We start from the raw sequence: 10695 nt of genomic DNA on the forward strand, positions 1-10695 counted from the left end.
TGGAGAAAGTTATCTTGTTTATGTCTCTCTATCTCTACCTATGTCTCTCTATCTATATCTTGTTATGTCTCTTATCTATAGAGAGGAGACTGTTAAGACTTGGAACACGATGGCGACAGTGGCTGTCTCTAAGTGGGAGAGAGGATTGAATTCTGGATGACTTTTTTTTTCTTCTTGTTTACATTGTGTGAATTTTCAGTAATGAGTACGTGCTGATTTTAGGATCAGAAAAAAACAGATATGATTTTAAATTATAATATAGTGTACTGATGCAGGCTCATACTGGCTGGTGAGAACAGATTCTACAAGTCTATTCCCAACTCTGCATTCAGTTTTGCGGGCAGCCTGAAATGGGCCACAGTGGGAGTATTTACACTACAGAAATTGGCAAGTGCTATAAAAGAGGGATTTTATTTTCCAGAGAGGTGGTAAACAGCATACCACTGGATAGACAACACGATTCCAGCTGTGTTTTCAAAAAATGTTTCAGATAGCAGCAAGATCAGGAAATACATCAGAATGTTAATGATCACTGGCTCTCAGTGCTACAGGACTAGAAGGAATCAGTTTTAGTTCTGTTGTTTGGGGCTTTTAACATTTTCTGTGATGAGCTCATTAGTGTTTTTATAATTAAAATAATTTTTAAATTAAAAACAGTATTTCTGCTCTTGTTCTCTAGAAGAGGAGTGTTTTGTCTCAGAAAGCCCTGACCTGGTGTGGCCTAGCCAAGGCATTGCAGCTGAGGTTATAGTTAAGTCCCACTCCTTTGACCAACAGGGCTTATAGTCAACAAAATGGACAAAGGGTGGCATGGCGCCCAGAGGCAGTTCTCAGTACCCATGACAGTGAGACGGAGGAATCATGGCTCCAGCGCTATGGGTTGTCGAGTCAGAAGGGGTGGCCCCGAACTATTCAGGTGGAAGGAGGGTGGTGGCAGCGGTCAGGTGGGGGGATGTGCCTGTCTGAACTATGTGTACTGGTCCTCGGGGGCCTCCACCCCTTGGTCCAATTTGGGATCAGAATCCAGTCCGAAGTTGAACTGAGATTCTCAAGTGTGTCTGAGAACCTAAGCTGCCTCCAAGAGAGAATGCTGGATTCCTGTGGTGAGAAACAGACCCTACTGGTTAGGGCACCAGCGCTGTGGGCCCTGGGGCTCCCTAATGTGCCAAACCGGTCCAGCAGCCTGCAGGCTCAGGAGGTCATGGGTGGAGGGAGTAGCTTCCAGCTCTCAGGGGTCTCCTGGGGGTCTCATTCCTGTCCAGGCACTGTGAGGACACCAAGCAACTCTGAGAAAGGCCTGCACTTGACCCTGAAGAGCACCGACTCCCAGGGAAAGAACATATTCATAGTGAGAATACACAGGGTGAACACTTACCCATGGCTGGACTGCAAAGCCCAGACCTGGGATGGACGGGATTGTTCGGGAATGAGACCTTGCTTTAATGCTCTATGATTATGAGCTTTGTCTAGCTAAATCCAGTATCTGTCACTGAAGAGAATGCTGGTTGAGTTATTTTTGTCAGTAGTAGGGTTAGAGCCATTCCACAAACATCTGTCCTCAGCTCTTTAAGACACTGTGATCAACTAATATTCATGGACTAACGCCATAAGTACCATGGTGGGATTTCTTCCCGGACAAATGAAAAATTCCCAAGTCAACCCCATGGAGAAAATAAAATGTGGTCAATATCATCCTTGAAAATCTTTTATATCATCCTTAAAACTCTATGACCTAGCCTTTGGAAGATCACATGCTAGAAAGGCTTTTGTTTTTCTTAGATGCCAGCCGGGTGTGGCCTTCTTTTCCCTTGGAGCAGTCAGTGACGGCCAAGGTCCAATTTGATGTGACTGTATATGAATAGGAATATTCTTTCTCTCTTTCCTTTTTTTCTGGTTAACTGATCACAGATGACTTTTTTTTTTAAGGTATCATTGATACACAGCCTTAAGCTCAGGTTTCACATGAGCAACACTGTGGGTTACTACATTCCCCCCTATTATCAAGTCCCCACCACATACCCCATTACAGTCACTGTCCACCACACAGGTGACCTTTTAAACGAGTCTGCAGTACACTAAAATGAGCATTACTAGAGACATGGTCAGAGTGTCATGGAAGGCTGAGGACTAATGGTTCTGCAGCCAAGAAGGAAGAGCATGTGGCTGAAGAAATCCGTTACAACAGTCCCATTCTTAGGTCGGAAACTCTGAGGATTACAGCTCAAAGTTAACACACACACACACACACACATATACACACACACAGGAAGACAATCTTGAAAGGGTCCTGGATGGGAAGATTCTAGGCAGTCCCAGTTTACTCCCCATGGACCTAACCCCAGCATTTTAGGAGAGAAACCCATTCATTCTATTCCTTTATCTGGAAGTTAGATTGGAAGCCAGTGGTAAACGTAGCATCTCAGGAGGTCTTCATGGCAATTCCTACATGGAAGAACCTAGAGGGTTTTGGACAATCTCACCTCTCCATGCTGACTGCAGACCAGGTGAATAAAGCGTGTTGGCGTGGAGGGATGCTCCCACCCCAACCTTGCTTTAGCAGCCGGGAGGATGGACGGGGTGGCGGGGTGGGTGACAGTGTGTTATCGGGGTGGATAGCAGGCTCCACGATGATTTGTCCACATTTACGACTGCACTCATGTACCCCACACTTGCACCCTGGAACCAGCCACCATCATCTCTCTGGCAGGAGCCTCCTTGCCAGTCCCCTGCTTCTCTCTGTCCTCGTCCCCAGCTATCCACCCGCCACACAGCAGCCAGACAGCACCACCTCAAATGAAGCCAGATCATGTCCTTTCTCTGCTCCAAACCTTCACCAACTCCCTTATCACACATTCACGTGTGTATTTGCACAGCCACAGTTCTTCTGATGACATCTGGGCCACGCGCAAGCTGGCCCTCTGGCCTCTCCCCTCTCCTCCTGTCCCCTTTGCTCACTGTGCTCCAGCTGCACCATCCTCCTTGCTCCTCCTGGATCCCACCAGGCACGCTCCCACCTCAAGGCCTTTACGTTGGCCATTTCCTCTGCTGGCAATGCTCTCCCTGCAGATAACCACTCGGCCAGCTCCCTCACCTTCTTCTGGTCTGTGCTCAACTCTCACGGGTCAGTGAAGCCACCCTGCCCCCAGCCTCTCACTGCAATCCCCTTTGCCTGGCTCCTCTGCTCTGTCCACAGCATGTACCACTGCCACATACCGTGTTATTTACTTGTTAATGTTTATTACTTACTGTCTCTCTCTGTCCACATAAGCATAGTAGGCACTTATAAACATTTGTGGATGGAATGGTGGTTTTCATTTGGGATAACTAAACAATAATTTGAGAGACAAATTTTCCTAGGAAGGAAGCAGGAAAACGGCAAAGTTTGTAATGGTGCATTTGACCCACTGGTTTTCAAACTGCTCCACAGGGCCCAGGTGCTTCTCTAATTCTGGTGGGTAAGAGGAGATACAGTGGGGGGGGCCTGAGATGCTCCACCTTCAAATTACAATACTAAACGATCCAGCAATACCACTTTCGGGCATATATCCAAAGGAAATGAAAGCCGGGTCTCAGAAAGATAGTCGTACATCCATGTTCACAGCAGCACTATTCACAACAGCTAAAAGGTGGAGGCAACCCAAGTGTCTATCAGTGTACGAAGGGATACGTACTATGGACTGTCACTCAGCTTTAAAAAAGAAAAGGAGTTCTGACATGCTACAACACAGATCAACTTCGAGAATATCATGCTAAGTGAAATAAGCCAGTCACTAAAAGACAAATATTATATTATTCCACTTAGATGAGGTATCTCTGTCAAAATGAGGTATTATCTGTCAAAGATCAGAGAGACAGACAGTAGAATGGTAGGGGCCAGGGGCTGGGGGGAGGGCGAATTGTTGTTTAATGGGGACAGAATTTCAGATTGCAAGCTGAAAAGCTCCTGGGATTGGTTGTACAACAATGTGAATATACCTTACGAGGTAGGTGTTATTATTTTCATTTTGCAGATGGGGACAGAGGGGCCCTGAGAAATGAAGGCCAAGATCACTGGACCTGTAATGTGGGATTTAATCTTGCATCTGGGATGTAGCCCAAAAGTAGCCATTTTAACTATGATGCTGCACTGCTTTAGTATTTTAGTGTCTGAAACACTAAGGAGAATTTAGTCTGGTTTATACCATGAGGTGGCTAACAAGATTCCAAACACAATTTGGAAACAACCAGATTAGATGAACCTCACTCGCTCCCATCTGTCCACAAGCTAACATCCCGCTCTTCTGCCAGCCCCAAGCACCTCTGGGATTGGCCCGACCTGCCTTTCCTCCACATCCTTTCCTCCAGGAGCCGATCTGCAGCTGAACTGAAGCACCCGCTGTTTCCAGCCCACACTGGGATTCCCACCTCGGGCTCATGCCAATCTCTGGGTGTGGGTCCTCATGTCCAAATGGTGCCCTTTTTCAAAAGCACAGTTTAATAATAAAATCAATGGAGATTTCCTCTGGGCTTACTGTCATGATCCCATTTCAGCCTCACAAAAACCTTAAGAGAAAGAGACCACTACTGTTCCCAATTTACAGATGTGAAAACTGAGGCTTATGGAGGTAAAGGCCACACAGCTGGCAAAGGGCAGCAGGATGCACCCCCAGGCCTGTGTCACTTCAAACCTTAAGTTCTTCCCACTTTTCTAAAGGGGCTCAGGGGCTTCCATGAGCCTTCCTGGGTTTGTCTAGCTATAGTGAGACCTGCTGTCTCTGAAGGCCCCAGGCTTCATCTGGGTATAATGGCTGGTTGCTCATATGCCAGCCTCCCTGACAAGGGGGGTCATGGTGACAGGGGGTGAGGTCCCCCCCCAACTTGCCAGCAGAAACAGCAATCCCACCCCCAACCCCCACGTGACTCTTCTTTATTGAATTTGCCACCACCTATCAATGGATTACAGGCTTGTTTCGTGGTCTCACTTCCTCACTGGAGAAAGCTCTAGAGGGCAGCAGCTTTTGTGAGCTTTTGTGTTGAGTTCCCTGATGTATCCTAAACAGGGTCTGGCAGGGTGGGTGCTCAATCCCTGTGCATTGAATGAATGAATGAATGAATGAATGAATGAATTCACTACCCCACAACTGAGTGATGACCTCTGCATTATTTTTTGATGAAGACAATAGAGTTTTTATATAAAGCGAGGTCCCCCTGTTTGCTCAAGAGCTACTCCAAAAGGTAGAGTTCATTACCAAGCACCTCAAAGCAAACTGAGACCAGTCTTGGAAGTCATGGGGGTTCACAGGTAGGGTGGTGTACAGGACAGAGGCAGAAGTTAATTCTAACAATGACCATACTAATTCCCCCCTGAGCCACATCTCCCACATACCTGGGATGCCTTGTAGCCTGTAATATTGGGATAAGTCTAGGTTGGGCTCAGATCTGAAGGATGAGGAGGTATTAACCTGGAAAAAGGGAGACAAGGGAGAGGGACGGATCTGCAAGAGCACGTGCAAAGTCCCTGAGGAGGGAGGGAGCAGTGTGCCTCAAGCACAGAGGGCAATAGATAACGTGGTCTGAGATGCCACTGGGGGTGTTGGCCAGGCATATGTGAGGCCCAGATTGTGAAGGGCCTTGGGGTCCATATCAAGGTTTTTGTTCTTTGCTGGAGAAAATGGGAAGCCATAGCAGGGTTTTCAGCAGACGACGGTACAACTGGATTGGTCCAGCTGCCAAGTGGAGGATGGCTAAGTAGAAAGTGGATTGGGTCGCCCTCCAGCCCCCTTCTGCCCACTGTAACACATTTAAAGCAGTAAGCCTCCTACCTCGTTTGCAGCCCCTTTATAACACGGAGTAGTATTTACAAAACACGCGGGCCATAAAGGACATAGCGACAAACAGCTAATGACATTTCTCAGGCCCTGCGTGTGTGGGCCCAAGTGGTGGCTCCTGTCTGTGCAGCCTAGTGGCACTATTGTAGGGAGAGATGGTTCCAGGCTCAGAAGCGATTCTCTAGGCCCCGACCTTCATATGCAGCTTACTCTGCTAACTGTGCCCATCCTGGGTCTTGTGGCTAAAAAGGACAAAGGCACCCGGGGTACCAGACACGAAAGTCCTTTGTGGCTTCAGGGCCTTTCTTCCTCATGACAACCTTTGAGACAGGTATTTTACAAATGAGGAGACTGAGGTGCAGAGAGGTCATACATCTTGTCCAAGATGGCTCAGTTAGGAAACCACAAAGCCGGGACCTGAGCCCCCATCTGTCTGATGCTGCACACGTGCCTGCATGGTTTGTAAAAGCTGAAATGCTGACTGTGACACAAACACTCCATTTCTAGAGCAGGGCAGGGAGCGTCAGCCACCCTACCTGGAACTCAGTCCTCCACCCACTCTCCTGCCTAGAACTCAGCACCCCTCATCTGTGTCTCTTACTATTTTCTACTGAGAGCAGTAACAGGTTATCATCAGGGACATTGGAGCCTCTAAATAAATATGCTCCAAATAAATATACCTTTGCTTAGGCCTAAATTGGCAGAGCCTCTGATACAGGCCACATTTTGGATCATGTTTAGCATTTACAAAATATTATGACATAGTATCAACACCACTACGAGGTATTATGACCCCTGATGCACGATAAAGAAATAGAGGTCCAGAGAGGTGGAGTGACATGCCCAAGGTCACACAGCTATGAAGTGACAGGGCCAGGTTTCCAGACTCCGAGGGTAGTTTAGGGCTTCCTTTGGATCACTCTTTACCCACCTAGCCCCTCCCCCACAAAGCCCTGGGGAGTAGGGGAGAGGGCTCAGGGAACACGGTGGTCCCCGAGGCCCTGAAGCCATGAGGTTTGGTCTCACTCCGCCCTCTTCACTAATTCACAGCAGGAAGATTTCAAAGGCCTTTCTTCCCTGCGCAGTCTTTCTCCTGGGGACTGATGGGCAGTTTTGTCCCATTCTCTGGAGTGTGCTCCCTGAGGCAACACTTGTTCTGTTCACTGCTGTATTCTCAGTGCCTAAATAGTGCACGCATGGGCAGCTGGTAGATGTGCAACCAGTATTTATTGAGTGAATGGGAATGGATGCCCCTAGGCATAAAGGGGTTTCATATTTTCTGCAGTGTGATGAACACTGAATTAGGAGAAGAGAACTGTTAACTCCAGCTTTGTGTTGAGGGGTCACCTCTAGGCCAAGAGCCTGAGTCGAGCCGGGCTGTCCTCCCTGTGACCAGGGCAGGGCAGAAAAAGGACTCCGTGAAGTGCCAGGCACCAGGTCAGGCTCTGGAGTCGGGTAACCCAGGTTCCTATCCTCACCTCCTTCCTAGGGGTGTGGTCTGGGGAATCACTTCATCTCTCTGGGCCTCAGTTTACCTAGCTGTAAAATCCCCCCAAAAGTCGGTAGCAGTTCTTCCTTCCTCTACCGGGCAGCTGGCAGAGGAGACAAGGCCCTCCTGTAACTGGGGGCCTGGCTTTCTTCAGGAGGGCATTCCCAAACCGCACTCTCGCTTTGGGTGTTTGCTGTGAGCTCAGAGGGCTCTCGGAGCAAGGAGGGCGGGCCTGTGGGTGACGGAGGGCTTCCCCACCGTGCGTGGAGGGGCCACGTGGGACGGGGGACGAGGGGAAGCCCAGCGACCCTGGGTGACCGTGACCGAGTCCCTTCCCCTCCCCGGGCCAGAGCACCGTCCTCACTTATCACGGAAGAGGCCGGGTGACCTCCAGGGCCTCGGAGTCCCAGGCTGGGAGGCAGAAGACGCCTGAGCGCTCCGCCCGGCCTCAGTTTCCCCATCTGCCGCCCCACGTGGCTTCTGGGGACACTTCTGGCTCTGAAAGAAAAGAAGCCACCAGCAGGCAGCTGGGCTCTGGGTAGGCAGGGCTGGGGAGTGGAGGGCGGGGCGGGGAGCAAAGGGCCCGGGACGGCGGCGCGGAGCGGCCTGGCGGGGGAACCATGGCCCTTGGTCCCACGGCCCGGGGCCCCTTACCTGGCGGCGGCGGCGGCGGCGCGAAGGCTCGGCTCCTCCCGCGCACCCCGCCCTCCCGCCGCCGGGCCGTCCTGCGCCGGCCGGGCCGGTCCCGCCGCCCGCGCAGCCAGCCCTCCGCCCGGCCCCTCCGCAGCGTCCCGAGCGGCCTTCCGGTCCCGGCCCGCGGGCTGCGCGGCCCCACCCGGCTCGCCCGGTCGCCACCCAGCGACTGGGGCGCGGCGTCAGGAAGTGACGGGCCCACCGCGGCGCGAAACCCGGTTTGTGGGTGCCTGTCCTCCAGGAAGCGCCAGCGAGGGCCCTTCCTGGCTCGTCTGCAGAAAGCTGCCAGCAAGGGCCCCGGGTCCCGGAGGGGAGGGCCCCAAAGCCACTTGGATGGAAATCTTCAAGTGAAACGTGTAAGATCGCAGAGCCGGCCACAGAAACAGCCTTTCCGCATGTCCACACAGCACTTTGAAGCTGAAGTGTCCATACTCGCCCCGATCCTCCCAGTTTCTCCTTGGCTAAGCTTGGTCCAGTCTCAGGGCCTTGGCATTTGGGGTTCCCGTGCCTGGCACTCTGCTGCCAGACCTTCTTTTTACCCTGTGTGTGTCCAGCTTTCCATTCCTGTCTCTGGGATGGCACCTGGGAGTCTTCCCTGCCCACCTGCATGTGCAGTCATTGAACATTTACTGAGCATCTACTGTGTACCATGTGCCATTCTAAGGGCAGGGGAATCTCACACCAGGCTTCCAATCTATTCTAATCATCATATTTATCACTCCATGGAATTATTTTATTTTCCTGTTTGCACTGTATTGTCTCCCATCCCCACTGGAATTTAAAGTTCTTGAGAGTGGGAATATCAGCTGCCTTGTCCTCTGCAGTGTGCCTGGCCCCAGGGACTGTGCCTGGCACTTGGTAAGATTTAGTGATTGCATGAATGGATCTTACCTAGCAAGCCTGTGAATTCTCATCACACACATTCTACAGGACAGGAAACTGAGGCTCAGGCCCAGGCTGTGCAGAAGCCACAGAACTAGTGAGGGCCAGAGCCACTGGATTATTGTGGCCACAAAAGTTGCTCTTTCTTCTGGTTAAGACTGCCCAGGACCATGAACGGAAGAGTAACTGGACAGGGTCAGAGACCAGCTTCCACTGCACAGCCTGTGACTCATGTCCCTTGTGGAATGCTCTAGGCCTCCATCTCCTTATCTCCCTTCTGGCCAATCAAGACCAAGAAGAGCAGCCCTACCTACCTCCAAGGCTATGGTGAGGGCCAAATGAGTTCATAGAGTGCACCTTCGGGGCAGAGGGGGCTATTTCTGAGCATATGGGCCTTGTCAAGATGGAATATGAACCACCACGTGAAAGTGGATGCCAGCAGAGAGCCTCCAGCCAGACCTCCTTCACTCAGTGTCTGCGGGCCCCTTCCAGCCACATTGGCTTTGCTGGACCAGGCACCACTCTGGACGATGGTTTTGTTCTCCTCTAATTTGGTTGGAGACCCTGTGTTGAACACTCTTGACTCTGGGCATTGGATCCAGTTATAGCCATGCCCACTGCCTGCCCCTCACCCCAGTCACCCCCACTGAATGGCACATAGGACTTCATCCATGATCAAGGCTACAGGTAGGAAAGGTGGAGAAAATATGTTTACTGCTCTGGTGTATGCCCTTGAAACTTTTGAGGTTTGATGTTGGACACTGAAGAATTTACTTTCTTCATCTGTAAAAGAAGGATAATTATGACCTCCACAACCTTCAAGGGTCGTCGTGAGGATTAAATGATGATATAGAGGTAAAGCGTTTAGAGCAATGTGTAGCACATAGGACACGCTCAATAAAATTATCTGCTATTATTCTCAGCAAAGGACATTTCTACTGAGGTATCTTCTATCAGCTCTTCCCAAAGGAATATTTAGGGACTTGTGCTGGAAGGAAAACCCTTTTCATAACCATTAACTAATTAAACCAGGGTTTATTGAGTAGCTGGGGAGGTTCTAGGCATTGTGGGTACGGCCGGGGAAAGAACCAGGGTATTTCCAGCAAAGCCATGGAGCTTACACTCTAGTTTGCAGGGGAGGGGAGACAGACGATAACCAAACAAATAGCTGCTCTATCAGGTAGTGGTAAGTGTGTTACAAAGAAAAAGTAAAGCAGGGGTAGGGGACCCCTGGAAGGGGGTGCTATTGCAGGGGTCAGGGATGCTTGCTGGAGACATCTGAGGTGAGAGGAAGCCAGGTTATGTGTCTGGTACAGACAGAGGAAGCCAGCAACTGCAAAGGTATTGAGGGGGAAAGTGGCGGACACTTTCAGGAAAAGGCCAGAAGGGAGAGAGCTCTGCAAGAGGGGCTGATGAGATGAGATGAGAGGCCATGGGCGCCAGATCACTGAGGGCTTTATAAAAAGGTTGATACTGCAGCCTTGGGTCGCCAGATTTAGCAAATAAAATTACAGGACATTCAGTTACATTGGAATTCAAATATACAAAGATTAATGCTTTTTTAGTATGGGTATATCTTGCCTGGGACAGACTTATACTGAAAAATGATTCATCGTGTATCTGAAATTCCAGTGTAACTGGGTGACCTATATTTTTCCTGGCAACCCTACTTGGGTCCTACCCCCAGAGATTCTGATTCTGTTGGTTGGGGGTTGGGCCAGGCATAGGTATTGTTCACAAGCTCACCAGGTTATTTCTAATGCATGTCCAATGTCGGGAGCCACTGATGTAAGGGATTGTCTATGGCTTTTATTCTGTGTGATA

The 10695-nt window shown here is 50.2% G+C and overlaps 1 protein-coding gene across 7 annotated transcripts in view; it reads right to left on the reverse strand.

Moving 5' to 3' along the window:
• TMCO4 (transmembrane and coiled-coil domains 4) overlaps positions 1–8127 on the reverse strand; it is a 101329-nt gene extending 93202 nt beyond the window's left edge. For 2 of the 7 annotated variants that reach the window (XM_073233316.1, XM_073233314.1), the window contains exon 1: positions 7951–8127. The gene's annotated coding sequence lies outside the window, so the exon portion shown is untranslated. Of the gene's footprint in view, positions 1–5365; positions 5442–7950 lie in introns of all 7 variants that reach the window. The other 5 variants (XM_073233317.1, XM_073233318.1, XM_073233313.1 and 2 more) reach the window with 4 other exon arrangements.
• Positions 8128–10695: the final 2568 nt, after the last annotated feature.

Source organism: Manis javanica, chromosome 4 (assembly GCF_040802235.1).
Source record: "Manis javanica isolate MJ-LG chromosome 4, MJ_LKY, whole genome shotgun sequence".
Classification (NCBI taxonomy): Eukaryota; Metazoa; Chordata; class Mammalia; order Pholidota; family Manidae; genus Manis; species Manis javanica.